The sequence below is a fragment of the Alligator sinensis genome, unplaced genomic scaffold (assembly GCF_000455745.1).
Source record: "Alligator sinensis unplaced genomic scaffold, ASM45574v1 scaffold599_1, whole genome shotgun sequence".
Classification (NCBI taxonomy): domain Eukaryota; kingdom Metazoa; phylum Chordata; order Crocodylia; family Alligatoridae; genus Alligator; species Alligator sinensis.
The window spans coordinates 1,736,780-1,747,989 of NW_005841968.1; the positions used below are offsets into that span (position 1 = coordinate 1,736,780).

Here is an 11,210-nt window from a genome sequence, read left to right on the forward strand (position 1 = left end):
CCCCTCCCTCCCCCCCCCCCCCCCCACCCCGCCTCTCCCCCTGCGTTGGGCCTGGACCCATTCCTTCCCTTCCCCCCGCCCCTCCCACCACTGCCACAGCATGCCCGCTCCTTCTCCCACCACCGCCAGGTTGGCTCTGCAGGTGGCAACAACAGAAGTGGGGAGGAGTGGGCTGAGGCCAGCACCAGTGACCTGGCCCCCATGCGGCATCCCGACACCCCCCTCCGCTGCCGCCATCATCACCTCCAGGAGGGCTCAGGAGGCCAGCTCTGTTGTCCCGTGTCCCTGCCATCACGACGGCGCATTGCCACCTGTCTGAACGCTTCTTCGCACTCTGATATTATTTTTAGTCATTACAATGTAAAGAATGAAGGTTCCTCAGGGTAGGAAAAAGACGCTGCATTTGTCCTGGGGTAAAATGTGCCTCTGTTTGTCCCAGAACAGAAAAATCCCAGGATTGACATGTGCACACATCACTCATCTAATCAAGGTATAGCGAGCAGCTGAATGAACAGTCACTTCTCTGCCATTTATTCACTGATGCAATCCCAGGATAAGTGTTCAGATGCAATTGCAATGTTTCAGAAAAAAACTTTTAGTCATTCTATTAATCTGTGAAGCTTTTTGGGATTTGTCCCAGGTCAACGGACATGGACATCTTAATGACTGCACTTTGTCCCAAGATAAAATGATTTATCATCCCGGGACAAATGTGATCCCTGCTTATAGCCTAAAGGGAGGCCAGTCTACTGTTTTGGGATCTAACTAACAAGGCTGAATCCCATTACCCAAACCCTTGGGAGTCAAGGTAGTAACTGATCACTGGGTCATTAAGGCACATTCCTCAGGTACTGGGTTTTTGGTTGTAGCCGTGTTGGTCTAAGGACATAAGCAGACAAGGTTCTTTGGGTAGATGTGATATCTTTTATTAGCCCAACTGAGTAGTTGGAAATAAGTTCTTTGCAAGCTTTTGAGCACAATCTCCCTTCTTCAGGCATAGGAAGTCTCTAAGAACAGTTCTATGAGAACATGGGATTGTAAAACATCCCTTGCAAAGAAGGGGCTAAAAACACATGGGTGTGCTGATAATTCAAGTTACCAGTGGAGCAGGTATACAGCTGCTTGAGTTACAACTCATCAGCCGCTAATCAAATAATGCTGTAGGTGGAGTGTTGATTGAAGTGTGGTTCTCTGACCTGAACAAGAGTAGCATGCTCACGGAAATTTACCAGTATAGAAAAGACAAGCACCAAGGATCAAGTTCTCATTACCAAAATTAACCTTCAAAGCTCCACTACAGAACAGAATCAAAAGAAAGGCAGAAGCACAACAGGCACTCATAAAAGAAAAATGGAATTTATGAGCAGAGACACGCATCCCACATGTAATTTATTATAGGATTAACATTAAGAAGGCAGACAAAAAACTATAGAACTAACATGGCATGGACTAATATGCATGTGCTATCATTAATGTGATATGGCCCTATATTCCCCACCTCCCATTTTCTATTGAGCTACAAAACTGGGCTTATATAGCTCCTGTTACTGTACTCTCCTAGAGTATACATAATGTTTATCAGGCAAGGTTCTTTGGGTGAATCTGATATCTTTTATTAGACCAACTTAAATAGTTGGAAAACAAAAATATCAGATTCACCCAAAGAACCTTGTCTGCCTATGCCCTTAGACCAACACAGCTACAACCTACACCCCTGGAAATGGAAATGCGCTTAGGCCCAAATCCACATAAAGTCAGCTTCCAAACCTTACCACTGAAGTCAACAGGAGTTAGGCACCTAAAGCCCTGTGGGTACCAGGGCCAAATGCCCTGCCCAAGGCAGCACAGGATGTCTGTGACAGAACACAGAACTAAACCAAATCTGCCCCAAATCCCAGTTTGGGACACTAACCACAGTCATCATTCCTGTGTTCAAGTTTGCTGTTGGAGGATCAAGAGCAATTTTATTATTTAGAGTCCCAGCTGCATACTAGCTTGAAAATCTGTCTGCATATTCTCTAATACTTTGTTCATTCTATACAAAAATCTTCTAGTTACTTCATAATATTGTAGGGAGTGCATATACATGCACCACTAGTCCCTACTTCTGGAATGTAAAATCCATACATCTGTCTGTCTGTCTAGAGGCTCACAAAATGTATAAACCCTGATACCCTGCAACTGCTAAAAACAGATTTTGGGAACAGAAGATCCCAGGTTCTCCTACCATTAATGATGGTAAAGTCTATATAAATACTGTATAGTACAGCCGATGACCATAAAATATATGTTGCAACAGATTTGTTATGCCTCCCATTAAACTAACCCTGCATAATATAAATTGTCAAGCTAAATTATCTAAAACAATATAAGGAACTCTATGTACTATGCTATAAATCCTCAACGACTGAAGGCAGTAACGAGTGTGTTGTATTGCATTATGGTTCTCTACTGCCTAAAAAAGGTAGGAGAAAACCATCCGTTCTCTATTTTCATATAAAAATATCCCCTGTAATTTACAGGATTTACAGGATACAGTATTCCACACACAAACTTTAAACGGAAGCACTGTATCCCAGAGACTGAGATATGTAAATAGCAGCAGCTTGGATTTCTTCCCACAACCATCTACCTGAAAAATAAACACATCAATCCAACTGCAGTAGAAATTGTTTTGTGTTTTTGCCACCCATTACCATTCCTAGAAATACTGCAGGGGTTGCACAGTACCACACAGCCAAACCACCACTTATTACATAGATTTTATATACATCTCCCGCTCCCCCCGCCCCCCTATTTGCCCCTATAAGATGAGGTCCCCACACCAATCACCATGGGGAAAAAATGCCCTCGTCTTATATTTGTATACCAGTAAAACTCCACTCCGCACCAATAAATACACTGGGTATCATTACACTGTTGCTCAAAGCAGCAAGTGATCAGTCATGGAAATCAACTGTGAAGTTGACTAAATGCAGCCCATGCTGAGCATGGCCATAAAACACTTGGCCTAGGTGGACAAACACACTGCTGTGAACCCTTTTGTGTGTGTGTAGCCCTTAAAAAAAAAACGGGCAGTTGTTCCCCCAGGAGGGAACAAGCACTGGGCCTGAATGTATTGCAATATCAAGCCGGCACTCAGAGAGGCTGAAGTAAGCTCCGATAGCCTCCCCTGGTGCCAAAAATGCTGATTTTTTTTTGGCTTTACACCAAATTCATTCCATATTTCAAATTGACTCAGCCAAGTTCAGTTGTTCATGTCTGTATGGCCATACCACCAGGCAAGTCTCATCCCTGGGACTTCTGATACTCCCCAAATCCATGGCAGGCATCCTGTGAGAGGGCCCCAAGCCCAAAGGCATTGGGGTTAGGATGCCCCCTACTCACACTTGCTCCTAGCCACAAGGCCAAAGAAGTAAGCCATGGGGAAAGTGCAAACACAATCCCCCATTACCACAACATAATGCAGTCAAGTTTCCCACACTTGGGAAATTCACCAGGGTCAGCCTGCCCAGAGTGCAAGGGACAGGCCTCACCCTGGGACCACCTGCTGATCATGGTATCTCCCCTGCTGATGGGAACTTAATTTTAGTTAAAAAAAAAGTTGGTTTCCAAAGCCAAATCAGTTCCAAATTACATTCCAAATTTTGACTGAGCAGAACTCAATTGTTCAAGTCCGTGTAGCGCTATCACTGGCAAGTGTCCTACCTCCCAGACTCATCAGTCTTAGGCAGGGGCGATGCGTAGTGCATGTGCACCCCCTAAGTGTGGTGGTGCACCCCTACAAAAAGGCGCCACTGACACTGTTGGCGGCACCTGAGGGCAGTTGTTGCTCGCCACCCCACCACCATCCGTGGGCAGTTTGCAATCCCCGCTGGCCACTGCCAGCGGCAGGTGGTCGCCGACCCCCTGGTCAGCACTCGCCACCCCTCCTCCCCCCACCGACAGTGCCAGCAGTGTCTGTGGGAGCTCCCGCTTACCGCCACCATGCTCCCGCCACCGCCGTGCCCCCCCAGCTACCGGAGGCATGCGTCATTCATGGTCTGGGGCTTCAGATACTTCCAATCCATGGCAGGCATCTTACATGCAAACCTCAAGCCTGGAGGGCTTGGAGTAAAGTTGCCCTCTAGTCTCGCTTGCCCCTAGCCAAAAGACTGAACGAGCAAGCTAGAGCGAAAGCCCAAAAGCAATCCACCATCACCATAAATTGTGTAGTCAAGATCCTCACATTTGGAAGCATCTGTAGACTCTCACAGCGGTGAGCCTGTCCACAGTGCAAAGGGACAAGCCTTCCCCCTTTAACTACACTTGAGTCATTCAAGGCCGAGTAGACCACCTGGGTGATGACAGTGCTGACGGGGAACCTACTTTTCTTTTCTTTTTTTGAAATGTCATGTCTCAGGCCAAATCAGTTCTGAATTCTATTGACTAAGCAGAGGTCAACTGTTTGTCTGTGTGGTGCTACCTAGCACACAAGACCACAGCCAGCAAAAATCCCCACAGATACATGGGGAGCCCTGCAGGCCAGATGACATGGCGCAGGGACTGGATCTGGCCCGCAAGCTAGGGGCTGAGCACCCCTGATTTAACTCCATTTCTATGGTCAATGAGTGCTATCTGTTATAGTTGCATAGCTCTCAAATGCAGTGAGGTTGCACCATGGCCACATGAATGTTAAGGATATACGTTAAGGACATACGTTAATTCACAAAATATGTATTATTGGAAAATGATTCAGGAATAGGAAAGCACACAGCTTGTTACTGGATTGGCATGAGGTGGGCAAGAGGAAGACCTATTCCTCCCCTTGCCCATCTTGTCACACACACACACCATCTCTTTTGACTTTTTAACTGAGCATTTGCTAAGGGTGTCATGAAGACTAACAGAGGCCACAATGCCATTGAACAAGCCCTTTTCTAAGCTGACCCAAGCATCTGAATGAAGGGCACACAAGCAGGATGTCTGTGCATCTGTATGAAAATGCTTTCTTAACCTTAATTTATTTTCTAAAATAGAGTGACTGACCTTCCAGTGTCCTTACTGGTACAGAAGAGCCCTGAAATAACATACCACCCATGGACCAGAAAGAAGTATGTTATATCCAAGGTATGCTGTATCTAAGCAACATCAGTGCTTCATTTACAAGTGTGAAAGCAAGCCCCTCCAGAGAGGTGAGAAAAGTGAAGCACAGCTGCCAAGGTTAAGAGACAAGGCTTGTCCTAGAGAGACAGAGAAGGGCTGGGGTCAGTCGGGTTCAGAGGCTTGGGCCCTGGTGGAAGGGGAGGGAGTTATGTTGCTATCAGGCTATGGATCAGGCTCTGTCACAGATGCCTGGGGTCATTCTGGGCTGCAACTGGAGCCACTCACATCTCCAGCATGTCAGCTGGTGCTTGCTTCCACATACATCAGAAGACCACCCTTGCACCTCAGTGTGGCTCCTGACACCACCCACCTGTCTCTGGGTGCTATGACAATCCCCACACACACACACCCCCCTGGGATGTGGTGACGAGACAAGCAAAGAGCACCACCTGATGAGAAGGAAACGTTATCTGCAGCATCAGCAAGGCTGTTTGGGAGTACCTAATAAGTGCTACAAACAGCATGCGGCTGGGGTTTGAAAGTAATGTGCTATATCCAGTCGTACACTATAAACAGTGCTTTTTGGTAGGTGATCAGTTGCTCAGGCCTCAATTCTGTAGCTTGGGACACTAAAGGGGACAGACAGTACATTGCATGCCATGCAGTTTGCTGAGGAAGTCCACTGTAATTTTAAATGGGAAGATTTAATTTTTATCACTATGCTGGCACAGAAATGGCAAATGAACCAACTTCCTCATTCCTCTTCTTCACACTCATTTTCAGCTGGAGCCAGTTCCTACCCCTCCCCTTCTCTTCCCATGCAGTTTGCTGCCACTTCTAAAATCTCCAACAACAACACAACAAGATTGCTGCCTCTGGCAGTTAAGAGCCTAGGCTCATGATCCCTGTCTGCTCAGCTTCCCACCCCTCCCCTGGTTCTTTGATGCTCATGCTTCACTCTTCTGAAGCAATTCATCTTGTTCTTGCTGGCCTGCAGAGCTCCTGGGTTGGGGGTGACAAGAGGGAGGGCAGGTTAAATCAGACGTACAAGGTAGAGAAAAGGGATGTGGTTTAAAGAAGAAATTGCACTTTCCATAAACACTACCTGCTGATCAGCTCATGATGCGTCTTGAATCAGAAGGGCTGACAGTTCTCTCTGTTATCCCTAGCAACCGCAATTATTAGATGCTACTCCTTTTGCAAAATCTTATTTACAATGCAGCTGAAAAGTTCCTGTGCAAATTCCAATGTTCCCCTTTGCTTTCCTCAAATCTCTGGTGCCCCCCCCATGAAATACTTAAAGCACGGTGTTCGGGGCACCTTTTTTCTAGATGATGAGAGGAGAAAGCAGGAACAGCTCAAGATTCAGTTTTAACGAGGTACTTCCCTCTCCTCTTCCCCTGCAAAGAATAAGGCTATTCAAATAAGTTTGTGCTGGCATAAGAGACACTAGCAGGTTCCCTCATGAATCCTTTCAGAAAAATTCACTAGCTGAAATTTTCATCTGCTTCTGTCAGTGGTAAACTCTGACTAGAGCCCCCTTGCTTGTTGCTCTGTACATTCACCCAGAGACAAGAATTAATGTACAAAAACCCCAAAAGGAACAAAAATACTGTATTTTCTTGCTTATAAACACACCTCCAAATATAACACGCCCTATTTTTGGTAGTCTCCAAGAAGGAAAAAAAATGTCTTGTAGTATGGACAAATACCAGAGTTCTGGGGTCTCCGAGGCAGGCTGGCGGTCATGCACTGAGCCTGGGAGCCGGGTCCCACGGTCAAGAGCCAGGAGCTGGGAGCTAAGTGTAGGGGCCAGCATGATGCAGCATATCAGTGCTAGGGCTGCATAGCGAGGCACTGCCCAACCCAGCATGCCAGGTCCAGCCCAGCCTCTGGGGCCATCCACGGTCCCAGACTACAACCACTCACTGGCTCTGGAGCCATGTTCTGGGCCAGGCTCAATGCACCAACCAGATCCATTCACAGACCAATCCCCTGTGCAGTCCCAATCCAGCACACAAGTAGAGAGGGGGGCTGCCCACAGGAATATGGTGGTGGGGGCAGGGAACAGTGGCAGCATTAATTGTCATGGCAATTTATGTTGCTGCTGCTCCACCACCCCCAATTTCCAGACATGTGGGGAGTCCTTTCCCTTGCATACAATGTACATCCTGATTTTCTCTAAATGGTCTTGGGAGAAACGGTGCAAATTGTGTGAGAGAAAAATACAGTAATTATAAGTGTTATTTATTATTTATTTACTCTGCAGCCAGACTGCTTTGCTATAGTCAAATAGAAGGAGCAGATCTTCAGCTGGTATAAACTGGTCAGAGCACTAATAAAATCCATGAAATTAGAATAATGTAAAATATCTGATGATTTGCCTTGTAGTTCCTCTGTGATAATAAAAATGGGTAGAAAGCAGGGAAGATTTGCACCTTATAGACCAACCAAAATAGATAGCTATAGAGGATACAGATAACATAGGTACAGCTGTAGCACAAGTTTTCATGAGTTGAACAGCTGACTTCATCAGATGCTGTGAAAGGACATGCCAAAAGCAGATTATAAAGAAGAGGTGCATTTATCTCCCTCTCTTATACTCTGCTTTCAGCATGGCCTTTCACAGCATCTGATGAAGTAAGTTTCAGCACGTGAAAGCTTGTGCGTGTGTGTGTACACACAGCAAACATACACACAGATACACACCCACATACCCCTATTAGTCTATAAGGTGGAAATCTATCCTGCCTTCTACTTGACTTCTAACACAGCTAACTACATCTCTCTGATGATAAGATGGGGAAAGAGTTCCTAAAATGCTTTGATAAAAAGTGGGGAAATGTACAGAGCTCTTGCCCACCCACCTCTGGTCTCCAGAACAATTATTTATTACCCACCAAACAAATCCTTTACAGGGCCTTCCCACTGCACCAGTGTTTCTGTCAGGGCAGAACAGGTGGCATTAAACACTTCACTGAGCAGAACAGAAGCTTTTTTATTTAGTTATATACAACACACACATTACACCACCCTACAGGTGTTATTTGCAGTTTACTGTGAAAATCTAGTTGTTCTTTTGTGATTTTTTACAATAAAAAAAAAAAAAATCGCTTTCTAATGTACTTGGGTCTAATCCAAAGAACTGTGATGTATTGGCAATTTCTGCCCTTTTGAAGCTGCAGGTACTCAGCACTGGTCAGGGTGAGGTCCCTGGGGCAGATTCCACTCGGTTACACTGTGGGAATCCAAACTACACTGGAATCGAGTTACACCAGTGTAAACCCAATTTAAGTCAGAGCAGAATCTCGCAGCAACAGCTTATTCCAGTGACATATTAGAATTGAGCAATCCTCTAAGATTACTCAGGAAGAGTACCAAACTCTCTGCTATGAGCTGAGTCAGACAACTGTACCAAGAGATTACAGTGCTTTTAAAAGATGTACCAAGCAACAGACGCGTGCAATTCCAATTATGATTTGTTCTGTTGCCTTCTAATGGTTTTAAGAACTAAAATCTTTGCATTAGAGATGAGCTACAGCCACAAAGTGGAGCTTTATATCTGAATGCTGGCAGATTCCAGGCATATTCAGACCTGGGGTTCTCTCTCTTTTCTACCTCTGCTTTAAGCATATAGAAAGCATCTTTTCACAGTTTCAGAAAGTGCTGCTGAGATGGGGCTAAAGTCTGCTCCTCTTTATCATCTCTCATATCAGCTCCTACGATGATATTATGGTCAAGCTAAATTCATTGTCTGTCATTATAAATTACTTAGGTAACTGCAAAGAAGGAAAGCTCATTGAGCCAGTCACTAGTTTAGCAACTAACTTACTGCCATGCTAGAGGAACACGGTGATCTAAAGCTTATCTCAGGCTAGTACACGTCAAGATGGCAGAAGTCAGGAGCATCCAGCTTACAGACACCCTGTAGACCGCCAATCTTCCCAAAAAGCTTAACTTCACTATCCCAAAACAGACGCCTCACATGGGCAGAAGGAGGGGCAGATTCAGCTCAGAAAGCAGAGGCTCTGAAAGAAGTGGGTGTATTATGTTCTTGGTTCCTCCCACCATTCTCATCTGAAACAGGTACAATCCTTCCACAGTGACCCAAGACAAAACAGGCTTTTTTCAAGCTCATCAATTACTGCCACTGTTTAGGCAACTCCTAAAAAAAAAAAAAAAAAAAAAGGAAAAATCTGTAACAGAGAACCTTTACACCTTCCATTCAGGTATAACTAATGCTAGCTACATTGTTTTGCCCTTATATGTAATCCCATTTTCATGTAGTTTTTAGACTTTTTCTGCTTCTTGCTAATGATTGTCAATGCTTTCTAGGGCAGCTTTACCAAATGGCTCAGATGAACATCACTATGATACCAAACAGTATCAGACTTTTAATCTTTATCATTTCTTTCTTGTAGGTCTCTCCCTTCATGTTTTCTCTTCTATCTTGCTTTCCATGCACACCTTATTCTTCCCTTTCTTTGGCCTTACTTCAAAGATCTCAACGAGCAAGAATTAAGTCTCTCAGCAACAGACGTGATCTCGCAGCTAGACGAAGAGGAGGTAGATGAGCATAATAAAAAATACTGCCTGATGAAAACTCCCTTGACAACTACAGAAGCACTGACAGGCGCCACTGAAATAATAGAAATCACGCTCCAAAACAACAGCCAAGAAAGTGTTATGAAAGAGGAGAGGGAAAAAACCACAGTCTAAATGGATCTTTTCAAATGCAGATTCCACTGTCAAACCAGAAGGATGAGGGGAAAAAAAACACTCAACACAATTATACTGCAACATACCAGAAAACAGAAACCCGCTGATAAATATATAGCCACACCTGAAATGTCTAGGCCCTTTGATCCATTTGTAGGAATGCAGGCCCCAATTTCACTAAAAGAGGGAGGGGATCTATCCGCTTGGCAAGGGGAAGGAGAGGCAGGTCTCAGTTGCTCTTAGCTAAATCAGTGTCGAAACTCTGACTGCCTTGAGTGACAGCAAGATCGGCTCTTTAGTAGCAGATATGCATATATCTAGCATTTGCCAAGTGACAACCGACATCAGCAGGCTGTTCAAGGGAGGCAAAAAAAAATTAACGGACATGGAAAATTAATTATCTTCTTTGTCTAAAGGATTTCCATTGAGGACAAAATTGAGGCTGGAGAAGAAAGACGGCCTTGAGCTTTAGGGGGGAAAAAATAAAGAGCCAAAACATCTGACCTCTCTTTTTAACTCAGTCCAAGACACTGATTTGGAAAGTCACTTGGGGCATTTGTACACATGCTCGTGCTGCAGCACTGGGTGTTTTTGAAAGCACCCGGCGCTGCAGCGCATACAAATCTGTGCAAGCAGGAAAATGTGAGTCAACGCTGAGGTTTTGAACTAAAACACATCGGAGGTTTCTTGCGCATTTTGCCACTTATCCAACTGCACGCGAAGCAGCATGGCGCACGTCAGTGCACGCGAAAAGGTATGTGTATAAATGCCCTTCATCCCTCTATGCCTCAGCTTCCCCATCTATAAAATGGGAATAATTGTATGCTTCGAGACCATCGGTTGACGGTTGTTAAGTTGTGAAGTATTACCCGTATCTAGACACCCTAGTGACAGACGCGTTGAAAGCCCCGAAGCAAGACGAGACGGGATTCGTTTCGCCTGATGCCGCCTGTGCCAAAACGCTGCGGGACGGGAAGTCGGCGCGGGGCCTCACGCCCTCCCGAGAGCGGACAGCCCTGCACGGATGCGTGGATGGGCTGCACGCAGCCCCACGCCGCGCTGCGCCCATTCGACACCTCCACTTGTCTGCATCCACCAGCCAAGGGAAACCTGGCACGGAGCATCCGCTCCCGGCGCCTTGCTGCGGCCAAGCCGAGCAGGGCAGGCGCCCCGGGAGGGTGCGAGGAGCCCGACTCTCGCAGCACAAACAGGAAGAAACTTTCCCCCCGGGCGGGCGGGCTGGCGGGCGGCGTGTCGCATTTCCCTCTCTCGGGCGGAGGGACGAGGCAGGGCCGGTGCCCCGCACTGCCCCGGCGCGGAGGGGCGCAGCTCGGCCAGGCCTGGTCCCCGAGTCGAGCCGAGCCGAGCCAGCCGTCCCGGGCGCGGCGCCGAGGCACTTACCGGGA

The 11,210-nt window shown here is 46.2% G+C and overlaps 1 pseudogene; it reads right to left on the reverse strand.

The window, feature by feature from the left end:
- Positions 1 to 3,422: 3,422 nt before the first annotated feature.
- LOC112549797 lies at positions 3,423 to 3,572 on the reverse strand (annotated as a pseudogene).
- Positions 3,573 to 11,210: the final 7,638 nt, after the last annotated feature.